This window comes from Capsicum annuum, chromosome 1 (assembly GCF_002878395.1).
Source record: "Capsicum annuum cultivar UCD-10X-F1 chromosome 1, UCD10Xv1.1, whole genome shotgun sequence".
Lineage (NCBI taxonomy): Eukaryota > Viridiplantae > Streptophyta > Magnoliopsida > Solanales > Solanaceae > Capsicum > Capsicum annuum.
Window position 1 is genome coordinate 24,416,925 of NC_061111.1, and position 15,924 is coordinate 24,432,848.

General features: G+C 33.8%; 1 long non-coding RNA gene across 11 annotated transcripts; it reads left to right on the top strand.

Annotated features, from left to right (window-relative positions):
- Positions 1-2,563: 2,563 nt before the first annotated feature.
- Positions 2,564-15,618, top strand: LOC107870465. 11 transcript variants are annotated; one of them, XR_007043966.1, is made up of 9 exons: positions 2,580-2,765; positions 4,278-4,608; positions 9,529-9,622; positions 10,841-10,932; positions 11,946-12,361; positions 12,550-12,623; positions 13,028-13,274; positions 13,362-13,532; positions 15,190-15,618. It is a non-coding gene; the product is annotated as an uncharacterized LOC107870465 (long non-coding RNA). The 11 variants fall into 11 exon arrangements; XR_001674161.2 differs by having other exon boundaries at positions 4,461-4,608; XR_001674160.2 differs by lacking the exon at positions 4,278-4,608 and having other exon boundaries at positions 2,564-2,961; positions 13,078-13,274.
- Positions 15,619-15,924: the final 306 nt, after the last annotated feature.

The following is a 15,924-nucleotide window of genomic DNA, read 5'->3' on the forward strand; positions in this document are numbered from 1 at the left end:
TTATTATTATTATTATTATTATTATTAAATGAAATAGTTAGAATTTACTTGGTACTTTTCAATTATGCGTTCCTAACTTTAAGATAATGAATTTTTTTAATGCTTTTACAATATTAATATTTTTAAATACAAATATTTAATATCCTTTAATTAAAAATTTCAATTACAATACTATCAAACTTTGTCCTAAAAATTGCCACTTTTTTTTTTCAAATTAAAAGCATATAGTACTACTACTATTATTTATTACTTATTATTATTATTATTATTATTATTATTATTATTATTATTATTATTATTATTATTATTATTAAATAAACTCTCTCTCCCTCTCTCTCTCACACACACGCACATATACATACATATATATATATATATATATATATATATATATATAATATTCAAATTATAAAAGAGATAAGTTTGAAATAGTAATATCGATTAGAACTCTTCAATTATGAGTTTGTAGTTATTAAGATAATATATTTCAAATTCAAATACTTAATCTTTCAATTCAAAATTTTTATTACAATATTTTTAACTTTGTCTTAAAATATTTTTTAATTTTGTCCTAAAAACTGTCACGTGGCTATTTTAATATATTATCACTTAGCATCTTGTCTTGTTTTAGTTTTGTGCTTATATATATACTGAATACCCATGCCCGTGCAAGGCACGGGCATTTTGACAACACTAATGTGCAAAACAGATCCAATTTTGGGAAAGATTATTTCCTACTTGTTGTAATTATTTAGTATAGGAGTAAAAGAAAAGAAAAACAATACAATGAACCGATGCTACCATAATATATACATTCACTGTGGAATAAAATTGAGCTTGCTAGACTGGTCCAACCAATACAAAAGTAAATATATAAGTGAATAAAAATCTAGCTAGATTGCTGCAACTACAGTTGGCGACACATTTTTCGTTTGGACATTCCTGGAAAAATACATGATGCACGTCTCATTTGAAAGTTTCAAATATATAAGTTGTGGAGACATACATCGATTCCGAAATATTTATTGCATCATAAAATTATCGAAATACCCTTGATGGTTATCTAATAAGGAACAAAAATATATTTATAAAAAATTACAACCATGTATAATTCAATTACGAAGGTCTAAATGAAAATATTATTAAAATAATACATGAGGACAAAACTAATAAATATAAGAAAAAAACAATATGCATGTGTAACCATTTTAATGCACTATAAAAATGAGGACAAAACTAACAAATATAAAGAAAAAATAATATGCATGTGTAACCATTTTATTGCACCCAAAAATTACCGAAATACCCTTGATAGTCATTTAATAAGAAACAAAAAGATATTTATATAAAAATTACTATCATGTATAATTCAATTACAAAGATCTAAATAAAAATATTATTAAAATAATAAATAAGGACAAAACTAATAAATATACGAAAAAAGTAATATGCATATGTAACCATATTATTGCACTATAAAAATGAGGACAAAACTAATAAATATAAGGAAAAAAATAATATGCATGTGTAACCATTTTATTGCATCCTAAAATTATCGAAATATTCTTGATAGTCATTTAATAAGGAACAAAAAAGATATTTATAAAAAAATACTACCATGTATAATTCAATTACAAAGGTCTAAATAAAAATATTATTAACATAATACATGAAGACAAAACTAATAATATAAAAAAATAATATACATGTGTAATCATTTTATTGCACCATAAAAATGAGGATAAAATTAATAAATATATATAAAAAATCATATGCACATGCAATCATTTCATTTACTACTATATATGTGTGAAGGTTGGGGTGACTAAAATTACCAAAATACCCTTAGTAGTCACCCTAACCTTCACTTATATATATCAAAAAACCCTTGGTAGTTATTTAATAAGCAACAAAAAGATATTTATAAGAAAATACTACCATGAATAATTCAATTACAAAGGTCTAAATAAAAATATTATTAAAATAATATATGAGCACAAAATTAATAAATATAAGAAAAAAACAATATGCATATGTAACTATTTTATTGCACAATAAAAATGAGGAAAAAACTAATAAATATAAGAAAAAATCATATGCATGTGTAATCATTTTATTTATTACTATATAGAAGTGAAGGTTGAAGTGACTAAAATTACCGAAATACCCTTGATAGTCACCCCAACCTTCACTTAAAAAAAATAATATAATAATAATAAATAGAATAGAATAGAAATAGAAATAATAGTAGTAATAGTAATATTCTACTACTAATAAAGTAAAGATTTGGTACTACTAAAAGAAATATTAGTATTATTACCAAACTTTTACTTATATATTAGTAGGAAAAAAATAATAATAATAGTAATAGTAATAGTAAAAAAAAAGTAATAATAATAATAATAGTAATTGTAAAAAAATGAATAATAATAATAATAATAATAATAATATTATAGAAGGGATATTATAGAAGGGATGATTTTGGATCGACTAATGGCAAAGTCGTTATTAAGTTCAAATGCATGGGCAAATAATAAATATCAATAAAATATCTATGGCGCTTATGATGATTCTGGAAACCTCTCTTTCCCCTTCAAACTGATCTCTAATTCCTTCAATTCTAATTACTTTTCAATGTCGCCTAAGGAAGAGAAGCTTCCAGTCAACGTCGTCGAACTCAAATGTAATAACGGCGACGACGACCAAGGATAGTTTTATAATTTTACATAATAATTCGGCGATAGTGATGGTTTATTGATTCTGAGGTATCCTACATCTGTGACTCTTGAATCATCATCTTCCTCATACTTATTACGTACAAACAACAAATATGCTATTTCACTTTTCTCCATAGATCTAGAAGAATCAGTTTTTATTTTCTCTTTTCAACAATGGAGAAACTCCCTCACAAGTACATTAGAAATACTCTCTCACAAGTAAGGATCTTTGTATAGTTATTGGGTAAGTTTCATTTTTGATGTTTTCTCTTTGCCCCACCGCCTCTTCAATTGTTCTTTGTAAACACAAGTGGGTGAGGTGGATGTTGCTGTGTGTTTTGGTATTCTTAAGGAGTTGAGATATGTTTACGCTTCATCTTAGTCCTAATTTTCTGATTCTTGTTTCTTTTCTAGATTTGGTGGGTACATAATTAATGATTTTATAATTTCTTTTGGGACATGCACTTGCTGATCTATCTAATGATTTTTTGATGGGATAGTTTTGTCGTTGTTGCCACAATATCGCATTGCCATGGTTTAGTATTGATATTTTTCTGTGACCCTTTGCCCTCTATGTGTTTGACAAAATTCCTACAAGCTCTTATGTATAGGTTTCCGAACTTCCTTACTGAAAATGCATGTTGTTTGACCTTGAATGATGTGTTGTTCGTGGACAATAGTGACCCCTGGAATCCACACCTTGCAACACTGGGAAAAGTGACAAAAATGCTTTATGAAATTCATAAGTTCTGAAAACTGAGGGCATATTTTATCTCTATCACGTTTTGTAATGCCCCGAGTCTACACCTCGAACGTCACATGGTGGTTACGATCTCGAAGGACCACAAGCTAACCATGACTAATATCTGATGTGAGCACTGAGTAACAATACTGTAATAAATGCAGAAAAATAGGCTGAAATGTCACAAGGTTCACAATTGAACATCAAATACTGATAATGAAAAATTGAAATCTGAACGTCTGTTTGAAATAATCTAGTCTGATAAACCTCTAACTGAACTGTCTGAAAGTGGAGTTGATGGGACAATTCTCCAACTAACTCTAACTACTGAAAAACGTACTGAAATAACAGCTTTATCCTCGAACTATGAGGACTCAACACTAAACCTATTACTGATGATCTGGGCTGCTAGATATAGTCAGGAGCCCGTACATCTGAACCTATGATATAAGACATCATAGCACAAAAGAAAGGTATGCGTCAGTACTTTAAATATACCGGTATGCTAAGTGAGGTAGACTGGTATGCATGGGTTCAAATACATGAACAATAACTGACTGAGTGACATGAATAAAACTAAGATTATATGTATATCTGACACTACTGTAAATACTGAATATGCAATGATATGCCCATAACTATGCATGTTGTAACTGAGATTCGTGTTAGCACTGGTTGCTGAATTCTGATAATTGAATGACTGATATCTGAGTTTACTGATAATTGAATTATTGTTAACTAAGAGACTGTTTCTGACAGTCCTGATTCTATAGAATTGAACTGAGTTCTATACTGAGCTGGGTGACTGTATCTGACAGTCCTGGTTCTGTAGAACGGAATTGAGTTCTATACTGAGACTGAAATTAAAACTGTGGGAGGTAATCATCTAACCGACATGCCTCTCTCTGAACTGATTGGGGTCCAACCTGTAACCCCAGCTGGAAGGGTATTAGTACCTTGCCACGGGTAAAGACAAGTGCTGAGTCACTCTCATCTGGCAGGTGCTCTGAACAAGAATGGTGGTACCCTCAATTGGTAGGTAGATCACCTCATCAACCTTCAACTGGCAGGTTAATGTTTCGACCTACGGTGGCTACATAGTTCTGGAATGCAAGGACTACTTCTAAGGATCACAGCCTCTACTGGCAGGTGAGTCCCCATCCTTGGGTTCACTTGGTGCTGAATCCTACTCCCAGCTGAATAAACGCTAGACTGATTTCTAAACTGTACTAGGCTGGACTAAACTGTTACTGATCGTGTTGTTTAACTGAATTGAACTGATTTTATTGGGTCCCGCTAACTGACGGAATACTACTGAGTTCTGTTAACTGGTCAGTTCACTGAGTTCTGAACTAAACACTGAAATGAGACTGTGACTGATTACTAAGTACTACTATTTGTGACACTACTGAGGCTGTTCTGTAACTACTGTAACTCTAGGTAAGAAGCTAGATTTTTGGGTATTGAATACCCCCAGAACTCGATAACATGAAAAGTAAAGCATAGCATAAACATGTAAAGCACAACAATGTTCACTTGCTCACAACTCATTCATAGAGGCATTTTATCAAACACTTGTTAGATATAAGCTTGCACATATTCTAGCATGTCATGATTTTCACATTTAATTCACATGATACTACACACATGATAAATAATTTCACATGAAACTTGAAATAAACCATAGATTAGAACACAATTATCATCATAATCATGAATACACTGAAATCCCACATGAAATTCATGAAATCAATTAACTTATAGTTTAAAAGAGTTTCTTGAACTCCAAGGGTGGAAGAAAACCCCTTGGATGAATACTTCACATACCTTGGTGCTTCAATTCGTGAAGATTGATGGTGAATTTCTTGAATCTTGATCTTGACTTTGATGGGTTAGGGTTTGTGTCTTGAGAGAATTTGAGAGTGAGTGAGTGTATTTGCTTAGTGAGGGCTGAATTTCATATTTTTGGGGATGATTAAGGGTGGGAAAATGACCCATATACCCTTCTAAGCGCAAAATTTTAATGACTGAAAGCGTGCCCAGTGATGACAGGTTGACGCACCGCGTCGATGGCATCAACGCAATGACCAACGGGCCGTGTCGAGTTCGCGTTGGTTCATTGTAATTGCACTGTAAGCTGGGGAAAAATTACCTGTTGACGCGATGGGTGACACGACGCGTCGAGATTGCATTGACCCACTATTTTGGTCAACTGAACATGGTTTAAATTGATACAAGACAGCCCAAGAACGTAAGAAAACAAACACCAAAATAGTCCACTAGTTCAAGGAACTATGGACCTCTTTTGGTGACCCCTCTCGGATTCAAGAACACAACAATAACACCATGTAATGAGGTGTTTAACACCTAATTTCAAAAAGCAAACCAAACTATATTATGACAATAAAAATGAAGAACAACAATGTTACAACCACAATAACCAAGCGGCTTGAACAACAACAACACAAACTACAAGATTAAGACAAGAAATAAAGATAGATAGTTAGACAAGTGTTGATGTAGTCTTAACAACCCAAGAGCATATTCACTCTTGGACCTTTAACACTTTATACAACAAACACCTAACTCTTACAATGACACAAGAGGGGCATCCACCTCTCAAAGCACCAAAGTCTCAAGCTTGGCAACACACAAGAGAATCCACCCTTATGCTATGCCCTAATTTCAGTTTTGAGAACTCTCTCTCACAAGAGTAGTGTCTTCAATATCAAGCATAAACTAAGAAAATAAACCCTACAAGGTTCTATTTATACAATATTACAAATAATAGAGAAATGACGAAAGAGCCCTTTAGTGACTAGTCTTAAAAAATACTCAAAAGTGTCATGATCATGATCATACTTGTATCATCCTCTCCATCTTGAGAGGAATTTGACCACAAATTCAAGGGCTTACCTCTTTTACAAAGGCACTTCACAATCTCCTTCTTCCGGCCACACATCTTCTCCATACTCTTCATTTTGCACTTCAGCTTTTTTTTTTGCTCTCCATCTTGCGGTTTGTCATCATTCTTAACCGATTCAATGCCCACCTCTTCTTCAAGATAGTACAATCTACCTCCCCTTAGGATCATATTCCGCCGGTTTGGGCACTCACTAGCCTTGTGCCCCCGCCCTTGACACTTGAAGCATTTAAACCCCTTAGGATTGGAGGTAGAATTCAATTTACCTTCATACCTTGGAGGAGGTTTTTGGAAACCCTTAGTGGCCTCGGGTTGGGTAGCCATGAATGAGTTCTTTTTTAGCTCCCTCTCAACCTCTAAAGCCACATGGAAGATACCATCTACGGTCTCAAATTTGTGAAGTGCCATGCGAGTGGAGATGTCCTTGTTTAACCCAACCTTGAAGCGTACAATGTCATGACTTACTTGCTCGCCTTGGTGGTCAAGTTTCAACATCAATCGTTGAAATTAATCGTAGTAAGCCATGACGCTCTGTCTCCCTTGCCTTAAATTATACAATTTGGCAAGAAGCTCATGCCTATAAGTCTCGGGCAAGTACCGTTACCGCATAAGGTTCTTCAATCGAAACCAAGGAGGAGGTTGTCCCCCAATCATCTCATTCCCAAACTGTTTAACATACTCCCACCATGTATTAGCATACCCTTTGAAGTGAGCTATAGCATAGCAACTTTTCTTTTCTTCGATGAGATCATTAAGTTGGAAGATCTTGTCACAAAATGACACCATGCAAGGTAGGCTTCAGGATCATTCTCACCTTTGAAAATGGGAAGGCTCACTTTGATGGAATTGAGACCTACATCTCGGTTTGGATTGCCATATCTCACCCTCGATCTAACTCCGCATGTCTACCCCTCATTCTTTCTTCCCTCAAGTAAACATCATCATACGACCCATAACCACCATGTTGTTCTCCCCTACCATAGCCCTCAATATGTATGGGTCTATTTGGGTTAAGTGGAGCTTGTAGTGGTGGGATTAGATTTGGATAGTGAGGTCTTTGGTCAAGTGGAGTTTGGATGAGAGGGTTCGGGTTTGGTTGTGGTATTTGGGTTCCAAGCCCTTCTAGTTGGACTTGGTGGAGTGGAGGATGGTTTGATCTATCTTGTTCTTGGCTTCGGGAGTAGAGATTGGTTAGATTTGTGGCAATTGGTGGATATAGCATTTGGTGCATGGTCCCGGGAGTATTATTTGGGGAATTGTTTTGAGGTGTGGAAGGTCAACTTATTTGGCTTTCCACACGTTCTAATCTCCCACTTATTGATGCCACAACTGTATCTAATTTCTCAAAACCCACATTCAACCTAGCCCCATCTCGGGACATAGTTTCAAGGTGAGCCAAAATGAGATTGATGGGATTATTATCCATTGTTTGAGCATTTAAAGCCTCGGGTTCCGTTGTGGTTATACCAAAAATAACCCTTCGAGTTATGGTCCAACAAGACACTCAATCAGTCCACAACGCCATACACAACAATACAATACAAATTCTACAAAACAAAACACACGTGAGTTCAAAACAACCTCCCACAATGAGATCCCACCTTCAGGTTTCTTCAAACTCAAGCTTAACAATAGTGGATGGCTCAAATAACCTTCAATTTAGCTCAAATTCTAACCCTATACTCCTATAGTGTTAGAGAACACAAATCTAACACTAAAAACACAAGAAAAACACAAAATCAAAAACTTAAAATTTAACTTAGGGTCAAAAACGGGTTTAGTTTTTTTTGGGGGGATTTTCAATTTTCACACTTCTTTTTTGTTGGAATTTTCAATTTCTAGACTCTAATAGTGTTAGGGAACAAGGATCTAACACTAGAAACACAGAACACACAAAAATCAAGTTTTTTTGAAAGACCCTAAAAACATGAACAGTAACTTTTTTTTTCGTTCTTTTCATTTTTTTTTTATTTTCAAGATAACAATCCCAAGATTGATTTTGTTGGACAAAATCAAATCTTGATTTGATACCAAATGATAAAAGACAGCAGCCCAAGAACACAAGAAAACAAACACCAAAACAGTGACTAGTTCAAGGAACTATGGACCTCTTTGGGTGACCCTTCTCAGATTCAAGAACACAACAAGAACACCATGTAATGAGGTGTTAAACACCTAATTTTCAGAAGCAAATCAAACTATATTATGACAATAAAAATGAAGAACAACAATGTTATAACCACATTAACCAAACGGCTTGAACAACAACACAAACTACAAGATTAGGATAAGAAACAAAGATAGATAGTTAGACAAGTGTTGATGTAGTCTTAACAGCCCAAGAGCATATTCACTCTTGGACCTTTAATACTTCATACAAAAAACACCTAACTCTTACAATGACACGAGAGGGGCATCCACCTCTCAAAGCACTAAAGTCTCAAGCTTTGCAACACACAAGAGAATCCACCCTTATGCTATGCCCTAATTTCAGTTTTGAGAACTCTCTCACAAGAGTAGTGTCTTAAATATCAAGCATAAACTAAGAAAATAAACCCTACAAGGTTCTATTTATACAACATTACAAATAATAGAGAAATGACAAAAGAGCCCTTTAGTGACTAGCCTTTAAAAATACTCAAAAGTGTCATGATCATGATCATACTTGTATCACAAATGAAGTTTGAAAAATTTGAACTCATGATCATGATCATACTTGTATCACAAATGAAGTTTGAAAAATTTGGAACTTACTTGAAGTGACCCACTGACATTCCTGATCATGAATCAACCAAAATATCGATATTTTAAGGTCATAAGGATTGTATAATAGGATCACCAACTTATGAAGGCTAAAATACTTCCAAGTAAAAATACTTAGCTGAAATTTCTAAGTCTGGAACCTCTTTTCAAACTTTAACGGACTAAGTTAAGATTAAAATTTTATGGGGTCTTACACGTTTGGCCAGGTAGTTGGAGCAACTTTAGGTATATGTTTTATTTGTAAATAGTAAGAGCACCATAATGTAACCAACAACTTATCTCTTTTAATCCATACCTTTTCTTACATCCTGGTTCTTCCTAATTCTGGTACGATATGTTTTTAAATTGCATTTTGCTTTTATTGACCAGCCATATTTTAGCAGGTGCCGGTTCTTTAATCATCCTGACCTTACCTGGTCTGTTAGGTGGAATGCTTTTGGAGAAACATTTCACTATTTTCTCTACATCTTGAAAAAGGTTAGTCACAGGTCCTGAAAAGTTGTCTCATTCCACATGATGTTTGCCTATGTTTATTTTTCCCAGGACCCGTCAAACCTAAAGAAAATATGGATTTAAAATGGTTTCACTCCAAGTTAGATACTGAATGCAAGTACTGAAATTTAACTATTAACTTGAAGGTGTTGGAGCTATAGCTATTTTTTCATCCTTTATCTCAAAGATAAAAAAAAAATTAACGATTACCTCTCTATATAATTTTTGTTTGCTAACTGTATCCCTCCCTAGACCCACTTGTGAAATTTATGGGACTACACTAGGTATGTCGTCGTTTACTATCTCTGTAGCAAAAAAATTATAAAGTACTTGTCTTTTGTGCCTTGAAGTGTCAAGTTACTATGTGTCCTCCCTGTGAAATTCTTCTGCTTTATAACTATTACTTTTTTGAGACGTTGTAGTTCATATGTATGTTTTTGAGTTTACGTACCTTATTAAGAAGAAAAATATATATGTTCTTGTGAAGCTCTGTATCTCTTTTATGGATGTTTTAAATCCTCATCTTTGGGTTAAACCAAGTGAATTGTTTCTTTTGTGCTTTTCAAATTCTAGCCATAACTATTACTACAATTATGCCTCAATCAACAACTACTATATTTTTCAAGATATAGATGGAGTAAAAAAAAATCTGAACTTCTATTGTTGATTTGTAATTGTAGTGTTAATCTGGTCAGGATTTGTTTTAATTATCATCATGATTTGGCATTTCCTTTGTGATTGAGGCATTGGAGGTAACCTTCCAGCGACATGTCAGATATCTTGCTACTAAAGTCTGAAAGAATATATTTTCGGTTCTGGTTGTGTCCAAAACTGAATGAAAATCCTTTGTCTGTATGTTGCTATTTTGAATATCTCCTCAAAGTTATAGTAACTGTTCTTTTCACTATCTTAATGTATGACCGTTTAATCCACAAAATTTCAGCCATAGGTGTCCAGCTAATACTATTATGTAACTTATGTGGCTCAGAGTACTAGTAAGAAAAATAGCTATTCGGTATTTTAGAGCTTTATCCTTTATGAGCACACAACTTCTTAGCGACACAATGAATTGGATAAATAAAGCTTATTTGGATGAGAATCACATGTCATTCTAAAATATTCAGTTTATTGCCAAGGCATGTATCCTCTACTCTATTCTATTTTGTATGGAATCTGTTCTAAATGGTAATTTCTACACTTCAGAATCAATCCAGTGATGCTAACGGATGGTGTGAATCTCATGTGCTTGAACAAAGGATATACTTGATAGTGTTGAGCGTTTTTTTCTAAAGATGGTAAAATTTGCTTCATTTTGCTTTAAATTAAAGTTTCCATGAATGCCTGTTTTGTACATAAGTGTCTCTGTGTTTGTGTACTTCATATAGTTAGTAAAATAAAGAAGATTGTGATTTTCTTTTATCTATTATGGGACACTTATATGGACTACCTTAACATATTGATATTGAGTAAGTAGTGTAGCTTTTCTACACAGATGTGTTTAGTGATCATACATAAAAGATTTAGCAGCCGTTTGTTCATGAGTATTTTTTTACTTTTTTCCAAAAAATTATTTCACTTTAGTGAAAACAATAGTGTTTGGCCATGAAAATTTCAAATACAATTTCAAATTGTATTTGGAGAAGTGAAAACAAGAAACACTGTTTTCACACCTACTTCTCTCACAAAATTTCAAAAATGACTTCAATTTATACATGGCTAAACACAACTCCAACTCCAACTTCAATTCCAACTCTATTTTCAACTCCGAAAAATTATGATTTTCATGGCCAAACGGTGCCTTAGAATCTTTCTTTAAATTGCCAGTTTTTATTATATATTGTTGGAACACTAACGTGCTCTTCTTACGCTTTCATCCAGAACGTTGATAAATGTCTATCGTCTTTCTTCTCTTTTTTGTTGGAGATATAAGTACTAGCAATTGATATTACGTTGTAACTATATATGTTTTGATCAAAAGGTGCCAGGAAAAAATGCATCACCTAAACATAATATCTAATAGTATTTCCTGTAGATAGTTCTCACATATATGATGTAAAGATACCTTTACCAGTATGATGCAGTCATTATCCAGCAAAATTGCTAGACATGCGATGTTGACCAACTAATTTTATACCTCACCATATATAAGCAGAAGTTAAAGAATTGACTACCAAGTACCAACTAATAGATGAGTTCATAAATCGTGCATTGTGTCCTAATTTATTTCTTATAGCACCTTACAATTTGAATATGAACTCATTTTTTCTAGAATCTCATCTACTTATATCCTCTTGCTCTTTTCTCCAAGGTATTATTTGTCAAATAATGTCGAGAAGCTACAAAGAAGACAAAATGTAGAACAAGAACAAAATACTGCCAACGAGCTACAAAAAAGACAAAAGTGCAGAACAAGAACAAAAGTTGTGCCACCATTTTCGATATGTAAATAGTAATAGCATGGAGATATATGATGCAAATAATGTAATCAGTGATGTAAATATAGAAAAGGTAGTGGACGATCAAGGGCAGAATGGTAAATAAGCACAGTATTGGGGGCAAAACGGTCATTATATCTGGCTGATATTTACCTATCCTCACCACATCAAAACCATTTTCAGATAAGCCGCTTCCTGTTTCTCCTTTGCATCTTGGATTTGGTCGTCGTCCATTTGTTTCTCCTGCCTCTTCCTTTGGTGTGTCGTCGATTTTGCCTTTTCTGCTAAGGTGACTGCTTAGTTTCTTTGTCAATGTTTCGCATCTACTATTTAAAGATATTTTTGGGTTTGATTTATGCTGAAGAATTTGTGTTCTCTTGAATAAGAAAAAATTGTTCATCCATGGCGGATGATGTTGAAGCCTCCTTCCGCTGCATCTTCCACCTTCAAATTTTAATTTTCTACTATATTCTACAGGTAATGGAGGAACGACCAAAGGCCATGGGATCAATTGTCGTAACACCGCATACATTGAATTGCCATGGGAAGAAGTAAGTTTGTTCCCCTTAATCCCCAAATTTCTCATTTTCATTTGCATTATAATTGAATTGTTACCTCAGATCTGGTAAAAAAAATTGTGCTCTTAAGCCACCTATCTGTTAGCATTTCTGATATAATAACATATGATATGATTGAATTGTTGTACAACGTTTAATTTTTGCATCATTATTTGATATAGTGTTGGCTAATTTTATTTTATTGTACTGGCATTCAATTCGAACTAAAAAAATAATGTACACTGCCATATAATTTCAAGAATTTACCTTGATTTCCCTTTCAAACGCTGTTTTACATCTGATTTTACTGTTTGAGTACTTTGTGCTGTCTCCCATAAAGTAAAAGAACCTAACTTTGTTCTTGTTAATGATGGTGAGGATGTTTATTTTCTGCCTAGGGGTTGTGCACCAATCCTTTTCTTGAAAAAGTGAACTGGGTTTCTTGTAGATTTGAGAAAATTGAGGTTGTTAGATGGGATTCTTTGAGGGAATTAAGAATTGGGTCGATGAAATTTCGTGATGATATGGTGAAGAAAGCTGTTGTTGTTGGGAAAATTGAGGTTGTTGCTATTTTCTATCCATAGTGATGGGGAAGCCCTTGTGTTTTCACTTTGTCCTAATAAGTTGACATTTTTTCAAGCGCAGGTGATTTTCGACTCACTACTCAATAATCATATCTTTCTTTCTTTTCATAAACGAAACTGTTGTAGTAAAATCTCTGTGATCCATTAGGTGGCTAAAAGGAGGGAGGTGCTGCAGAATTACATGCTTTTCTTGAGAGTCACACCAACACTGCCAAACACACTTATCAACAGGGCTTCTCCAATTGTAGATGTTCCATACCATCTATTTCTCTTGGGAACTGTCGTCGGGGTCATTCCTGCCACTTACGTCACTGTCCGGGTATTTATCTCTTGATTCATCTCTTTATGTTAATTGCCAATGAATGACAAACTAGTATGCTATCTAGATAGCTCAAAATCTTGGAAGCAAAAGCGATGCTCATTATAGCTTTACAACGATCGGTTGTTAAAACAAATCAGATTTAAATCCAATGCTTACTAAACGTACTTGAAAGTGCTTAAGAGTTTCTTTTTTTTTCTGGAGTTGGTAAAATATTTTTCAATTTGATTTAAATTCATGACTGTCTTTATTGTTACATGAATCTCCTCCTATCCTTGATGAAGAGCTAAAGGGTGATGATTTTTATGAGATCGAGGAAGATGATTACGTGCTATGTGGCCAAAACATTGTATTTAGGTTTTTTTCTTTATATAAATAAGATGAACATAACTATCTTGTAACTTGAGTCTAATATGTTTTATATATTTATATTTTTTAAACTAAAATTCTATGAGCATTAATCTAGCTTATCATGTAATTGTATTTCAATTAAGGGTATTCTTTATAATTCATATCTATTTTATCATTGTAATAATAGTACAAAAATATTTGCCAATGCTTTTACTTCTCTTCCACATGTGAATATCGATTTACATGTGGCTATGATTGAACCACATGCCCATTACCCTATTGAAATGTACTATCAGTTATGTGGATGCTGTCATACGCTTGTCCTTCGTTGTTCTGATCTCATCGAATTGAGCTTAATTAAATAGAGCATCACCTGCCTTGTTTGTAATCTCTTATAGAGTTGCTCCTCTACTACATCACCTAAAATATAGAGCAAGTGTCTGAGAGAGATTGACCAGGGAAGGCCTCAAAGGATGTGGTCTATATAAATGAATAATGGAGTGTTGCTATACCATCCATCCAGCTAGGGGCAAATAAAGAAACCAGTCAGTAGGTGAGTTTGAGTAGGAACATCTAAGTAATGTCTCTAAATATCTATTGATCACCTCTATATGACCCTTCTACTATGGTGGTATGTAGTTGATGGTGCAAAATTTGAAAATGAGAAGAGATGTACCAGTTTTGTATTTTGTGTAATTACTTTGCTGCTTTAAGATCTGAAATGCTGAATTTGTTAGCTCCGCGGACTGCTTCGATACTATTTTAAGTTTTCAGTATTCTGATAGTTGATTTGTTGTGTGTTAAGTGGTATTTATAGTTGAAGGAGTGTCTAATGGAATTTGTGGTTATAGTTAGCTGTACGTTGCACTTTGTAGTAGTGATATTTCTATGTTTAGTAAAATTATTGGTTAGGTTGATAGATAAATGTTTGTTATAGAATTGAGGAGTGGTACTTATTGATTAAAACCATGCTGTGGATATCATTCTGTGGAAACATGCAGGATTTGAAAATGAGAAGAGGTGTACGACAATTGTTAATTTTATTAAACTACTATTAAAAGCATGACTACATCTGTTAATATAATTCCTATATATCCTCTTAAGAAATTTGTTAGTCTCTGTTGAACATCGTTTCTTTTTGCCTATCAATTAAAAGCAGGACATGGGTGGAAACTGCCTCTTGCAAAAATGTGGGTTAAGGCTGCGTACAATAAACCTTTGTGGTTTCTTGTTCTTTGTTGTCAATATGGAAATTGATGCTCATAATTTTGTAATATTTTACTCATTTGGACTCTGCTTTGTTCAGGCCTTCAGTATATTTTAGCTCTGATGAAGTTGTTGCATGTCGATTGGTAACAAATGAGATCCAATTTTTGGATCCTAGGGATTTCTCTAGGGGATTCGTTAATCGGCTTCGAGTTCCTGGGGTTGCTGCATTGGAGCTTTCTATGGCCCCTGGAACATATGTGGCTGCATTTGTTCCAGAATCCAAGGTCTATTTGCAGTTCAGGAAGAGAATCCTTGGATACTCACTAATTATCAATTTAAAACATCCATGTGTCATTTCTCTTATCGATAAATGACATTCAATTTGCTCTCGGACTCTTTAACTAATCCATGTGTCGCTTGTTAACAGACAACTTGACACAACTAATGTTGAGAATTACTGTCAAGTCTCATTGAAATGCATCTCATCCTATATTTCTTCGATAAATTCAAAGAACCTTTTCTAAAAGTTGTCCAAACTGCTCCCTATAAATATTTTATCATTCACTCTGCTTAAGTCCATCATATTTTTCAAATGCAGCCAGAGCAAAATATAGGAGGTCATTATAGACTGAGTAGCTTGCAACCAGTTGACAAATTTCCACACATACCTCATATTGAATGTGTTTGCTTGCTTGAGCTAAGATGATAAACCAGTTGTATTTTTCCTAATCACAATGAGTTTGAAATCTCTTGTGCCTGTTGTTGTTCTTCCTTCGTTCTGAGGCTGCCAACATATTCCTTTGGGATTTAGAAAGGGAAAGAATACAAAAGC